At 34.0% G+C, this 13142-nt stretch overlaps 1 protein-coding gene across 2 annotated transcripts in view; it reads left to right on the top strand.

The window, feature by feature from the left end:
• The window catches only part of LOC138703447 (transcription factor Ken), a 416618-nt gene that overhangs the window by 299972 nt on the left and 103504 nt on the right, over positions 1-13142 (top strand). For both annotated transcript variants that reach the window (XM_069831309.1, XM_069831310.1), the window contains exon 4: positions 8676-8775. The gene's annotated coding sequence lies outside the window, so the exon portion shown is untranslated. The remainder of the gene's footprint in view (positions 1-8675; positions 8776-13142) is intronic.

Raw genomic sequence — 13142 nt, 5'->3', positions numbered from 1 at the left:
CAATAGAATTACTTTGTAACATTTGAATGATCCATTGCTAAACAAGTGGCATCAGAATAGTGTGACCTCAAAGAAAGTCACAAATGATGTAAGTTTTCAGTTGATATAAGAACATATCTCCTAATTACACTTTTATTTTACATCTCAAAGCACTATATAGATACTGTAGTTGAGAACGAGTAATACAGAAGCTCTTTACAGAGTTATGAGTGTAACAAAAGTAATTACATGACTTCTTACATAAAGCGGAAAGGATTTTTTTCTTTCTCTACTTCTTGCACGAAGAGAAATGCAAAGAAACCCATCTGGTAAATTATCACAATTAATCATAATACCGCACGATTTCTAAAACGCAGTCTATGGAAATACCACACATTACGGACCTTACCAAAGCATTTGTCATCAATGAGTTGGAAAGAAGAAACTACGGAAGAGCGCCGCAACTCCAATGCCTGCCTGCCAGTGTTACCACACTCCTTGGTCCGACTCTAGGCTAGCGACAGCCACAAACCTGATTAGCGTGTCGGTAATTTATAGCTACAATAAGGGTTTCTGAGTCCTCTGCTGTAATAGCATTTCCTGCTAGAAATCTAGTAAATTCAGGTTCGATTTCTGTTTCTTGCATCTCTCTCCCATGCAGAATGTCTTCCTCTTGCACTAACTGTTCTGTCTTGTTTTAAGAAATGTTCTTCTGCCATAGTGATGACATGACATAGACCTAATCAGAGAGACCGGCTTCATTATACTCTTTTAACGCTTATATTACAGCTGACATCAGTCATTATGGAAATGTGTAATTACTAGGGCTAAAAATTGTATGGCGTTACATTGTGTTTCATGCGCCTCTGACTTTAGGTACCGGTACGTACAGTCAGTTGATCGGTTACATTACGACCGAATACTGCTATCCGTAACAGGCTATTGTGACTTAATTTCAAATGAGAAATTTGTAATAATGATATAGATTTTGAGATAAATAATGCTTGTGTAAAATATTTTGTGCGAGTCGTGCTTATTTGCTTGGTTTCCGCACAAAACCAATCCGCGGAAAGTCTAAAATTCCACATTCAGTATTACCAACCTAACACACATAACAATTTCCCTCTTCTTACCGCTTAAGTGACATATTGATTTTACTGCTTTAGGCTTTTAACATATTATTTTTAGAGACGTTCAATATAGTAATAATTAAAAATTGGAAACTTACCACTGCAATTTTACCTAAATTGCACTGTTAATTATTGTTTTTAAATATTTGCAAAAATTAAGTAAACTCTACAACTCCACTAAAGTTACTGCATTCGTGATGCAAGTAACATTAAGGAAGCCGTGAAAAAATCAACAAGATTCCAGATGCCAATGTTATTACTGCAATATGTTATATAAATAATATTGTTAAAATATTAAAATGAAAAATAAATCATTACATAACCTTACCGTTTGTTTTAAGTTCGCATTTATAGACTGGGGGAAAAAAAAGACAGACGTATATCACGGCCTGCTGGAGTATAGTAAACACAGAAAACATTTTAAAGCAACAATGTTGAAGATAGATATTTTTGTTTTGCAAATTTACCGTCTTGAACAGAAACCAAGATAGAGATTTCATTGCAACTAATTAGAAATTCCTCTTTAGGTATGTAATAAACGATCTTCGCACAAAATAATGTACGATACACGAGCGGTATGTTTTCTTTCAATACTCGGAAATTAAAAAAGCTCAACTACATTTCGCTTTTTCAAACTTTTCCTCGAACATGAAAACTTCAACATACCGCTCTTGTAACGCATATTACTATTAAATATTCTCCCATTGTTACTGCAGAAGTGGAACGAAGTTTCTCTAGATATAAGGCTGTGTTTTCTAACAACAGGCAATCATTCTCCTTTGAAAATTTGAAGAGTGTGGTTTGTTATTCACTGCAACAATATATGAAATGAAAAATTATGTAAAACAAAAACGTAATAAACTATCATATTAACATAGTGAAATAATAAGGCTGTTACTTTTCAATGTCACATTAGGTGTATTTTCTACGGACAGAAAATAGCATGTAGTCAGTGATATTGTGACGAAACTGAATAGTTGGAACAGGAAATAGGAAAAAATGTAGCAAACAAGATGAAAAAAATACTGGTTGAACATTATGGATATTTAGCTCTATGCAAAATTTGTGATAATTTCATATGAGGAAATTTATAATAATTATACAGATTTTGAGATAGATAATGCTTGTATAAAATATTTCAAATATTCCCCCATTGTTTCTGCAGAAGTGGAACGAAGTTTTTCTAGATATAAGGTTGTGTTTTTTAGCAAGAGCCAATCATTCTTTTTTGAAAATTTGAAAATGTGGTTTGTTATTCACTGCAACAATCTAATGTTAATGTTATGTTTTATTTAACGACGCTCGCAACTGCAGAGGTTATATCAGCGTCGCCGGATGTGCCGGAATTTTGTCGCGCAGGAGTTCTTTTACATGCCAGTAAATCTACTGACATTTAAGCATACTTAAATGCCATCGACCTGGTCCGGGATCGAACCCGCAACCTTTGGCATAGAAGGCCAGCGCTATACCAACTCGCCAACCAGGTCGACTGCAACAATATTTGAAATGAGAAATTATGTAAAACAAAAACGTAATACACTATCATACTAACATAGTGAAATAATAAGATTGATACTTGCTAATGTCATATTAGGTGTATTTTCTACAGACATAAAATAGCATGTAGTCAATGATATTATGACGAACGGAATAGTTGGAACACGAAATAGGAAAAAATGTAGCAAACAAGTTGAAAAAAATACTGGATAAACATTACGGATATTTAGCTTTATGTAAAATTTGTGATAATTTCAAATGAGGAAATTTATAATAATGACACAGATTATGAGATAGATCATGCTTGTATAAAGGACAGGGTTTCGGAGGTGGTGTTACAAACTTTCAGGGATGATGGCGAAGGGCACATGTATCAATTTCAGATAAGGAACTCTGGTCCGGAAATGACAGAGTCGAAAATTAGAAGCAAAGATAGTTCTGTGGAAATGAAATAATTTTATTCCTCTGTACACCATATTTATGTGTATTTATCTGTACATCTTACACATACTGTATTCATCTGACGTTGTTTACATTGTCTACTTACAGTATTCCATTCAGTGCGCTGTCTGAGGGATGGGGACAGGAAGCTACACTAAAGCAATGTAGATAGCGTAATGTGTAACGGACATGGTCAGTCCTGATATGCACGTCTTTAGACAGGATGTACAAGTTGCAGTGTCCAGTCGATCAGTCCCAGTGAAATGGAGGAGTAGGCTACACGAGAGCGGAATAAGCAGACCTCATTTTCGAATACGGATGAGCCAATGGGAACAGTAGACAAGCTCACAGATTGTATCGGGCAAGTACCCACGTAGGAGACATCCGGCCCATACCATCTTTCCACGACTGTTTCAAAGGTTAAGAGAAGGAGGGCACGTGGTGCCAATTTCCAATTCCATTTCCACACAACTATTTTTGCTTATAACTTTCGACTCAGTCATTTCCGGACCATGGTTCCTGATCTCAAATTGATACATGTGCCCTTCGCCATCATCCCTGAAAGTTTGTAACACCACCTCGGAAACATCCTGTATTTCAAATATTCCCCAATTGTTTCTGCAGAAGTGGAACGAAGTTTTTCTAGTTGTAAGACTGTTTTCTAGCAGCAGGCAATCATTCTCCTTTGAAAATTTGAAAATGTGGTTTGTTATTCACTGCAACAATATATGAAATGATAAATTATATAAAACAAAAACATAATACGCCATCATATTAACATAGTGAAATAATAAAGCTGATACTTGTCAATGTTATATTAGGTGTATTTTATACAGACAGAAAATAAAATGTCTTTGAAATAGGGTAATATTTCTTTAACAAAGAAACTTATGTCTTTAAATTTTTCTTCAGCAGATAGTAGTGTTTCGAAGTCAAAGGAGTGGCTTTGAGCCAACCAAATGCTGAGGACTAACTTACCGTGATGATAAGCATGAGTTCAAACGAACGAAAGACACTGCGTTAACTCACCCCAACTCTAAGACGTACTCAAAGTTAAGGCTGGTTCACAATAAGCCGGGAACGGAAACGACAACGAGAACGAGAACGGAAATATTGTTAAAATTAATGTATTTAAATGTGAACATTCACAATTAACTATTGTGAATGCTCACATTTAAATACATTTATATTAACATTATTTCCGTTCTCGTTGTCGTTTCCGTTCGCGGTTTATTGTGAACCAGCCTTTAGAGACGCACGAAGCGCATGGGTAGTATAACGGCATATATTTCTCAGACCTAGTAGGCCTAATTACAATTCATTAGACTGTGTTCGATGTTTCCGGAAGAACTTGTCACCTTATGTCTTATCATAAGCACCAGATTTCAGCTTTCCCCCAAGTAGTTCCGGGTCCACGTGATAAATTAGGTTACTTAACTGTCTCGCTCGCTGGTCTGCGCTAGAAGCTGATCACGCATGCGCCAACACCGCCTTGATTCGCTAACGAGACTCTCGAATCATCAAGTAAAATTTAAGCCCGGAAGGATCATTCAGTCAGTGAACTGCGCCACCCCTCGATATTTCTTAACCCGGCGTCATAAACAAATTGCGATACGGCACACACACAGTGGGTGGGTCGCTGCGCACACAAATAAATAACGTGAGGGATGTAATTCATTTTTAATTTACCTTTTTGTTGCCCGCATAATGATGGCGGTAGATGATGTGCTGTCCTATTTAAGCCTTTTATACAATTCCATGCAAGAACGCTGCCCAGCTTCGTATCTGATTTCGTAATTATTGCTATGTTAGAACAGGGATGCACAAACTTTCCTGTTGGATGTTAACCGATTTTATTTTTTCCCGCGGCATTTTACAGAGACCAGACAGGTCTCTGCTCTCTCATACTCTGATTTATTTGAGAAACATTACCTTATCGCAATCTATAAGCATTTCAAATCTCGTCATTAATTTCTGAGCATATAATAGTTATTATTTTTTTATTTATATATAGATTTCTGATGTTTACACATCGTTCTGTGCCTAAAGTCTTGAAGTCTTATTCTTGTTCTCCACTCTTTTCCATATTTTTAAGAGTTCACAAAATAGGGAAATCAATAGCTACCATACTTATGAAGCTACATTCATCAAATTTTCACCAGTGATAGATCTGGTTAATAATGACAAATCTACAGAATTTCATCCGTCTATGTTAAGTAGTTTCCTCTTTATTAATATTTTATTAAAATATTGAATCGTTTTATATAAAAAGTCCTTTGAGCCATAATTTACATTATTCTTAACAGATATTCACTTATATGGATCGTTATATACATGGGATCAAAACTTACTACAGGGTTTTGCTGTAAAATTAATCAGTAGGCCTAAATTACTACATTTTTATTATAAAAGAATAATAAATAAAAATATTAATGATCATAAAAAATTTCTAGTAATTTACCGATTCACTGTACAAAAAAAAAGTCCAATAGTAATGTTTGTTCCAATGTATATAAAGAATAATGTAAGTGAATATCAGTTAAAAGTAGTGTAAAATGTGGGCCAAAGAACTTCTTATATAAATCGATATTATTAATTATTATTTTAATATATATATATATTATTTATATATATATTATTTTAATATATAAATAATATTATATATTTAATATATAATATTATTTTAATATATATTATTATTTATTAATATATTAATAAAATGCACACCACTTACCATATAGGGATGAAATTTTGTACATGTATTATCAAGCCAAGGCGTTTCTACACAGTGCCTATGCAGTACACGACAACTTTACTATAGATATATTGTGAAAAACAGGCGTATAGGAGTTGGGAAGGAGCGAGCGGATGGAAATGTAAACACATTGCTAAGTATAGTAGGTGTGTAAAATAAAAAACTCAATGACCAATGAGTATCAGTTCCGTAATGTTTATGTTTATTAATATAAATATAATATGTAAGGTATGTAAATGTTGATTATCATACAGAATATATGTACACAATATCTATACGAGATAGTACCTGACCTGATTACTGCAATGAATAACATTTTAAGTGTCCATTTTGTTACAGTGTACAATTACGTACATTCTGAAATTTTCAAACAAAAATTCCTTCGGTTATCACTCAGACAGTTCTTATACTGAGAAAAGCATCTTTCCACATCACTCGACGTTATCGGTACGTATTTTAAGTAGTTCAAATCGATGTCTTATACTTTTGTGATTTCGGAAGTCCGTTTGCAATTTAAAAAAAGTTTGTATTTCACAAAAAAAAGAGTATATCCAGGATTTTTTGCAACAACTTGTTTCAATTTTTGTTTTATAATATTGTTCGGATAGGATCATTTGCACCTGCGTTAATTACCTCAGCCAAGTTTTGCACAGTACGTAGAGCATGACACTTTTCAACGAAGTCTGTAGAACGTTCATGGTTTTTGCTATGCCACAAAAGTTTTGAGCTATATAAGATATAGTATTTTCAAAGAGTTCTTTGGAAATAAGAGATTTTGCGTACTCTTAGTGGGTGCCATTAAGCCTTCTTCTCCTTGTTATTTTGGGTCGAAAAACTCGTTCTGTAACTACAGAAATGAATAAATCTGTAAAGTACAGTAACTAAAACATTACCTGATCTTTCATGATGTGAAAGAAACAACAGAGAAGCTGAAATATACACCAACTCACTCTTCGATGTATTCAGCAACACCAATAGTCGTGCACAGAGTTTTCACCCATACTGCGAGTCAACCCCTTCTCTCCCTCCCCTCATGTACAGTATAGTCCGCTTAGCAGTAACTTAAAGCGTATGTTTGCGTGTAGAAACGCCTAGTACTGGTTATTATTAACAAGATACACCAGTCATAAAAGGTTTGTGAATTAGGTTTAAAAACATGAAAGTTAGTAATTTCTGTATAATGTCCCCTTTAATTTAAATTCGTGGAGTATGAGGACAGAGAGGAATACAAATATCAAACTTTTATTTAAAATTCCAAACATCCTTCCCACTCATGTTCACAATAACAATCACGAACAGACCATAAATGTTTCATGCAATACAGGAATTTGATGAATCCCTTGTCACTCTTTTCCGTTCTCTTTTGCTCCATTTGTCTTTGTTTTGCTCGTTCTGCTTTCTGCATTCTTCTTCCTGTTTCAGTATCTTTTGTACTCTGTTTGTCTGCGACTTTTTTTTTATACTTTCGTCTACATTTCACTCCCTTATTCCAAAGTTATAAATTCACTTTCTGTGAAGACTGAGCATTTGCTTTGCTCATTCTTGATCCCTCTGTCCGTTTTGAGAAGAATAATCAACAAGCCAATAACGTTAACGATGAAAATAAGTCTATTTACAATCCATGTATTCCTCACTTCAATGAGAGATACAAAATTAATATTAATACATGGCGCTAGGGGAACTTCATTTAAGTCAACCAAAACCATTCTCCTTTCTCTTAAATTTTCTAATGAGGAAATTGCCAAAATTTGTCTAATGGTATTGAGAGATTCATTATCCATTTTACACAATCACTTGTATAACAACACTACGTAATATTCTTTTTTTTTTTACTTCATTTCATTACTCTTCGTTCTCCTTTCATGTTTCTCTGAAATCAAATTGTATTTTATTTTTAAATTTATCATTGTTCCGTATTCTCTCCGCAATTCATATTGTATCTTATTTTTAAGTTCACCTCTGCTTTACATTCTGGATTCTAGTGGTCAGCCGTAGATCTCGGCCAGATGTCCCAAATTGTGGAATTAGTAGTAGTAATTTCTCACATCATCCTTAAAATAAGTCAGTCTAATGCTAGCACTGCTATCGCATTGTTTCATATATACAGGGTGATCTGTTTGGATATGGATAAAACAAAAACACCATAAAACATTCACTACAGAACTTTATTTGTTGAAACTTTGTCCATACAACATGAGAGATGGGAGATTCCTCAGAGCTCTACATGACCCTCATTGCGCACCCTGCACAACTCGTAACGGTGATGAAATTCAGCCCATGTCCGTTGTAACACAAGATGAGTGATTTGTTGAAAAGCTTCAGTAATTTATACTCTCAGATCATCAATGTTTCTGGGTTTCTGTGAATAGACAATGTCTTTAACAAAACTCCACACGACGAAGTCAGGAGGGATTAGATCTGGGGAGTTTGGGAGCCAAGCCAAGAAATAGCTGCTTCTCGTACTGGGTTTCGCATGCTACCTCCTGCATGTTTTTTAACACAGAACCTGCTTCTACAAATGTTCGATACCACAACATTATGGAATCGTATTTAGGTACATTACGCACATCATACTTACGTCGAAATTCCCTTTGAACTCTTTTAACACTCTCAAATTTAGCATACCAAAGAACACATTGTGCCCGTTGTTGTTTTGTAGTAGCCATTTTAATCATCTATGATTTTCATTTGTCCTTTCAGATTATGTATAGTTGATTGTCATATATGGCAACTCCCATCTTTTAATCATAATATAACCAGAAATACATTTTTCCTACTATCATAATAGCTTTATAATAATAAATTAATATCCATACTCAAACGGATCAGACTGTAGATTTGTACAAGTTCTTATTGTATCGTATTTGTTTCAGGTTTCTGCTATCACATCTCGCCTATCGTTGCGTCCGGGGCGCCCAAGTCCCATTTCATACATAACTGTATGCGAGAAGGCTCTGTATTGATTAGTATCGGGTAAGTAAAACTATCTTATAACATTCGAATAGTCAATACGGCATACAGTTTTTGCTATATTAATCTTATGATTGATGTAAGGTACAACCACAAAGAGAAAGAGCTAATATTAATCTTGATGTCGTCGCCATTTTTATGGCTACATAAACGAAAATTAACGAGACAAAACCTCGTATAATGGCTTTCTAATTATACATCCGTCACTTGTTTACTGGAAGATGAAAATAAATTAAACCAATTAAAACATTAAATCCTGCATAAAATTGCTAAGTGTAATTATTGACCGGATAATCGCTTTACTTTTAATTATAATTACAGCAGCAATTATCAGAAAATGAAGTCATTAATATAAGAAAATTGCTCAAACACACGCTCCGTGGGGCGGACATATTCCGGAGCTACGCTTATGAAATAGTTAAGTTGTGTGGTCTAGCACATGCGATGAGAGAGAATTAAACTGAGAACTTTTTAGCCTTTTTTTCAATTTCATACAAGATCCGTCAAGGACTTACGCATGTGTCTTTCCTTTATTCTATGAATACTTTTATTATAACAATGGTATTTTCTCTCTCAATGTCAGTAGTTTTCAATACATGACACAAAAAGTATCATAGAATTCTCAGTTTTATTATCACCGTTTATGTAAACAGCTATTAAGTCAAAATTAATAGCCAGGTAAGAAATAAACACAAAAAAATTTGTTCAAAAGTGTATCTTAAATTTTGATCAGGATTAACATATGTACAGTTAATAAATCATTTTTATCTCTATCGAGATCTGCTGAAAACATCTTGTTCTCAGTCCATTCGGCTGAGAGCTTGTTGTTTTAACAATATTATCTTCCCTAAGGAAATTGCTGAAGGTAACCTTTGTGTTAAAGAATATTAGACAAGCTTTAAAGTATTTACAATTCATGTTGAATAGTTCAAATAAATCTTTGTTAATATTCAAATAATTATTTGTGTAATTTCCGTCAATGATTTATCATATTGATATCACAAAGTGATGCTTTGTGGCATCATCAGATACTTCTGATCTTTTCAATAAATAACCTTACGTATACAATGTCTTAGATTTATGTAGTAATATATCCATAAGCTTGTAAGATCACCAAGCTAAAACCGAAATATAATGTGGATTAAAAACATAGATAGAAAAGTCATAAGATTTTAAAATAATGATTTGATTACATACAACAGAACCGTGCATGACGCAATAGCATTCCTGTTTTAATCTAATTGAGATTATACACATAACCTCACAACTACATTATCAAACTATCATATACTACAAATTACACTACACTTCACACAATACAACTCACATGCTATTAACAGTTGTTTTAAAATAATATATTTTATTGTAAACGAGTTTTCACTTATACGCAGTCGTAATAGTAATAAACGTTGATATGATTCGGGCAAACATATCCAAATTTAATACTAAAATATAATCAAATTGTTTTTAAATACATAACTGAAAGCTCGTAAATAGTATTTAAAATTCCAATGTATCACAAATCATTATTTTTTTTTATCTTATGACTTTTATATGTATATTTTAAATCACATTCTATTAAGGTTTTAGCTTGGTGATCTTACACACTTATATTACTACATAAAATCTAAGACATTGTATACATGAGATTAGTTATTGAAATGATCAAAAGTATCTGATGAAAACTTTAATACTACAAATATAACATGTAATTAGTAAAGATTTCACTTTGTGATATCAATATGATAAATCATTGACAGAAATTAAACAAGTAATTATTTGAAAATTTTAAAAGCCAAATATATTTCCATAGAGTTAAAGTAATTTATGATACAATAATTAACCATGTTGTACATAGAAGCGAAACCCGAACTTACTTGACCGAACAATTAAAACCCTCAATACCTGGAAAAGAAAAAGTGCTGAAGAAAATGTATTATGGACCTACTTATGGTGAAGGAGATCAGCGCGCGACAAAGAACAAATACGGAAATTTGTAATGTACAAAGGTATCAATATAGCTACTGATAATAAACTCAGAAGTTTGAGGTGATAGAATACTTGCTCAGAATTAATAATACGAATAATAGAATTCCATTCTGGATGTAAATCCAAGTTGTAAAAGTAGAGTTGGTAGGCCGAAAGTAAAATGGCTAGATCAGCCTTGGGTATAAAGGGGAAGGGTAAAGTCAAGGAGATACCACCGCCCATGTCCTTTTCGCTTACAACGCTTCAGAAATAATCACATAATATGACACTGTGCATCAGTGGTGGATTTTAGTCGACCTACCACAGCCGAAAGCTATGATGCCTGCCTTATACAATCCGTCACTCAACAAGGCTTGCCTTGTCCACTAACCCTATCGATCCGAAACACCTGTTTCTGCCGGGGAATGTGGAATAGAGTTAGTCTGCAGTAACTCAATCGAGTTACTAATGTCCAGGCTTGGGCTAGATAGTGTATAGAAGGACCTTGCAAATGTGGTGGAAACTGAGAACTTTAGGTTGGAATTATTAGAAGACTGTTATTAGAACGGTAAAGGCTAAACTGTAAAGCCTGCTATACCAAAAAGTCCCATGCCTTCGACAGGGATGCCTTGTGATATATTAGAACGTGGTTGAAATGGAATGCAATTTCGGGAGGGGACACTGCGATCCAGCACTGCGACCATTCAAGATCTATTCCCTAACCCTCAAACTAGGCGCATTCTCAAACCCACACTGGGCTCACTACACTCTCTGCGTACTGGAGTTTGGAGCAGGCAACCCTACGTCCCTAGGCTAGTTATGACGAAATGGAGAAATGTTGACGGAATGATGTAGATGCTTATGAGGAAACGGGAGAATCCCGAGAAAATCCCCAACTGCGATCTTGTCCACCACAAGTGTCACTATGGATTTTATGCTCGACCATGCCGAAATGTAATAATTATACACCTGGTAGCAGTCCTTTAATGCATGTCATTAAAGTACACCTATTGTATTCATTAAAGTTCAGGTTTTCAATTATTCTCGGATATGCAATCGAAAGACAACAAGGGAAACGTCACGGAGGCTGGAAATCCAATACTGTCGCAGAAGGTTATATTCTGTTACTATAATAATTAGCGTTAATTGTAAATAATATTCAAATAAATTCAATTTGTCATCTCGTTTTTCAATGCCTAATTTAATTTCAATGTTATATCAAGGTTAATATTTAGTTTGCTCTGTAGGTTATAGGCTATCAAGGTCAATGTGGAGATCTGTTCCTCGGAAAAAATCAATACTTTCGCGTCTGCGCACATCTCACAATTTACGAGGTATTGCTCAAGGTCAGTTCCGCCCTTCAGTTAGATACAAATAAAATGAATAATTCTGAATAATTTCAAGTTAAGAATATGGTCGAGCATAAAAAGTCGTATGAAACTCGCCTATAATAGTAATTAAGACGCTCGTATGAAAATTATGAAACTCGCTTGCGCTCGTTTCATAAACAAACATACTTGCGTCTTAATTACTATCATTATAGGCTCGTTGCATAATGTACTATTTATCAACAGTAATCTCACTAGAGGTTTTGATTTATCTAGAGAAAATCAAAACTCGAGTGGGACTTAATTGATTATTACACGATTAGAAGAAAGTATGTAAAGATTAGAAAAAATATTGTACTCTACTACAATAAAATATTAATTTACTTACTAAAATTCTACTGTATTTCACTAATGTTAGCTTCAACAAAACGTTTGAACGAAGCCGCCATTTTCAGTTGACTGTCTATGCGGTAAAGAAATGACGATCGTAAAGAATTTGCAGTTTTAAATGTTGGCAAACAAAGAAACAAGTGGTAGAGAGATGATAAAAACAGAAAAAGTATACCGGTATAAAGATTACAAGAAATAAAGTATTCTAATCAATAAAATAGGTATTAATTGACTTACTAAAATTATATTTCACTAATGTTAGCTTCACCAAAACGTTTGAACGGAGCCGCTATTTTCAGTTGACTATTTGAACGATGTCGCCATTTTCAGTTGACTATCTATGCAGGAAACAAATTAAGATCGCAAAGCATGTTTTATAGTACCGTAAAGAATCTACAGTTTGAAATGTTGGCAAACAATAAAAAATACTAGGGAAGTGATAAAGACAAATGCCAGGGAAGTGATAAAAATAAACAAATGCTAGGAAAATTATAAAATTGTAGGATAAATAGTTATGATTGGTTGAAACACATCCTTTCGTACCGTTTTATTGCTCAAAAGTAGTACCTATGACGTAGTAAAAGTATAGGCCTAATAGTAAATAAAAAATGAAAGGTCTGACCGGTACTCGAACACGGACCGTCACGGGCTGAAGGTCTGATAGTTAATATGTTTAATGTATTC

Source organism: Periplaneta americana, chromosome 7 (assembly GCF_040183065.1).
Source record: "Periplaneta americana isolate PAMFEO1 chromosome 7, P.americana_PAMFEO1_priV1, whole genome shotgun sequence".
NCBI classification, from domain to species: Eukaryota; Metazoa; Arthropoda; class Insecta; order Blattodea; family Blattidae; genus Periplaneta; species Periplaneta americana.
Note: the sequence above shows the minus strand (reverse complement) of the source record. Positions and strands in the feature narration are given on the sequence as shown.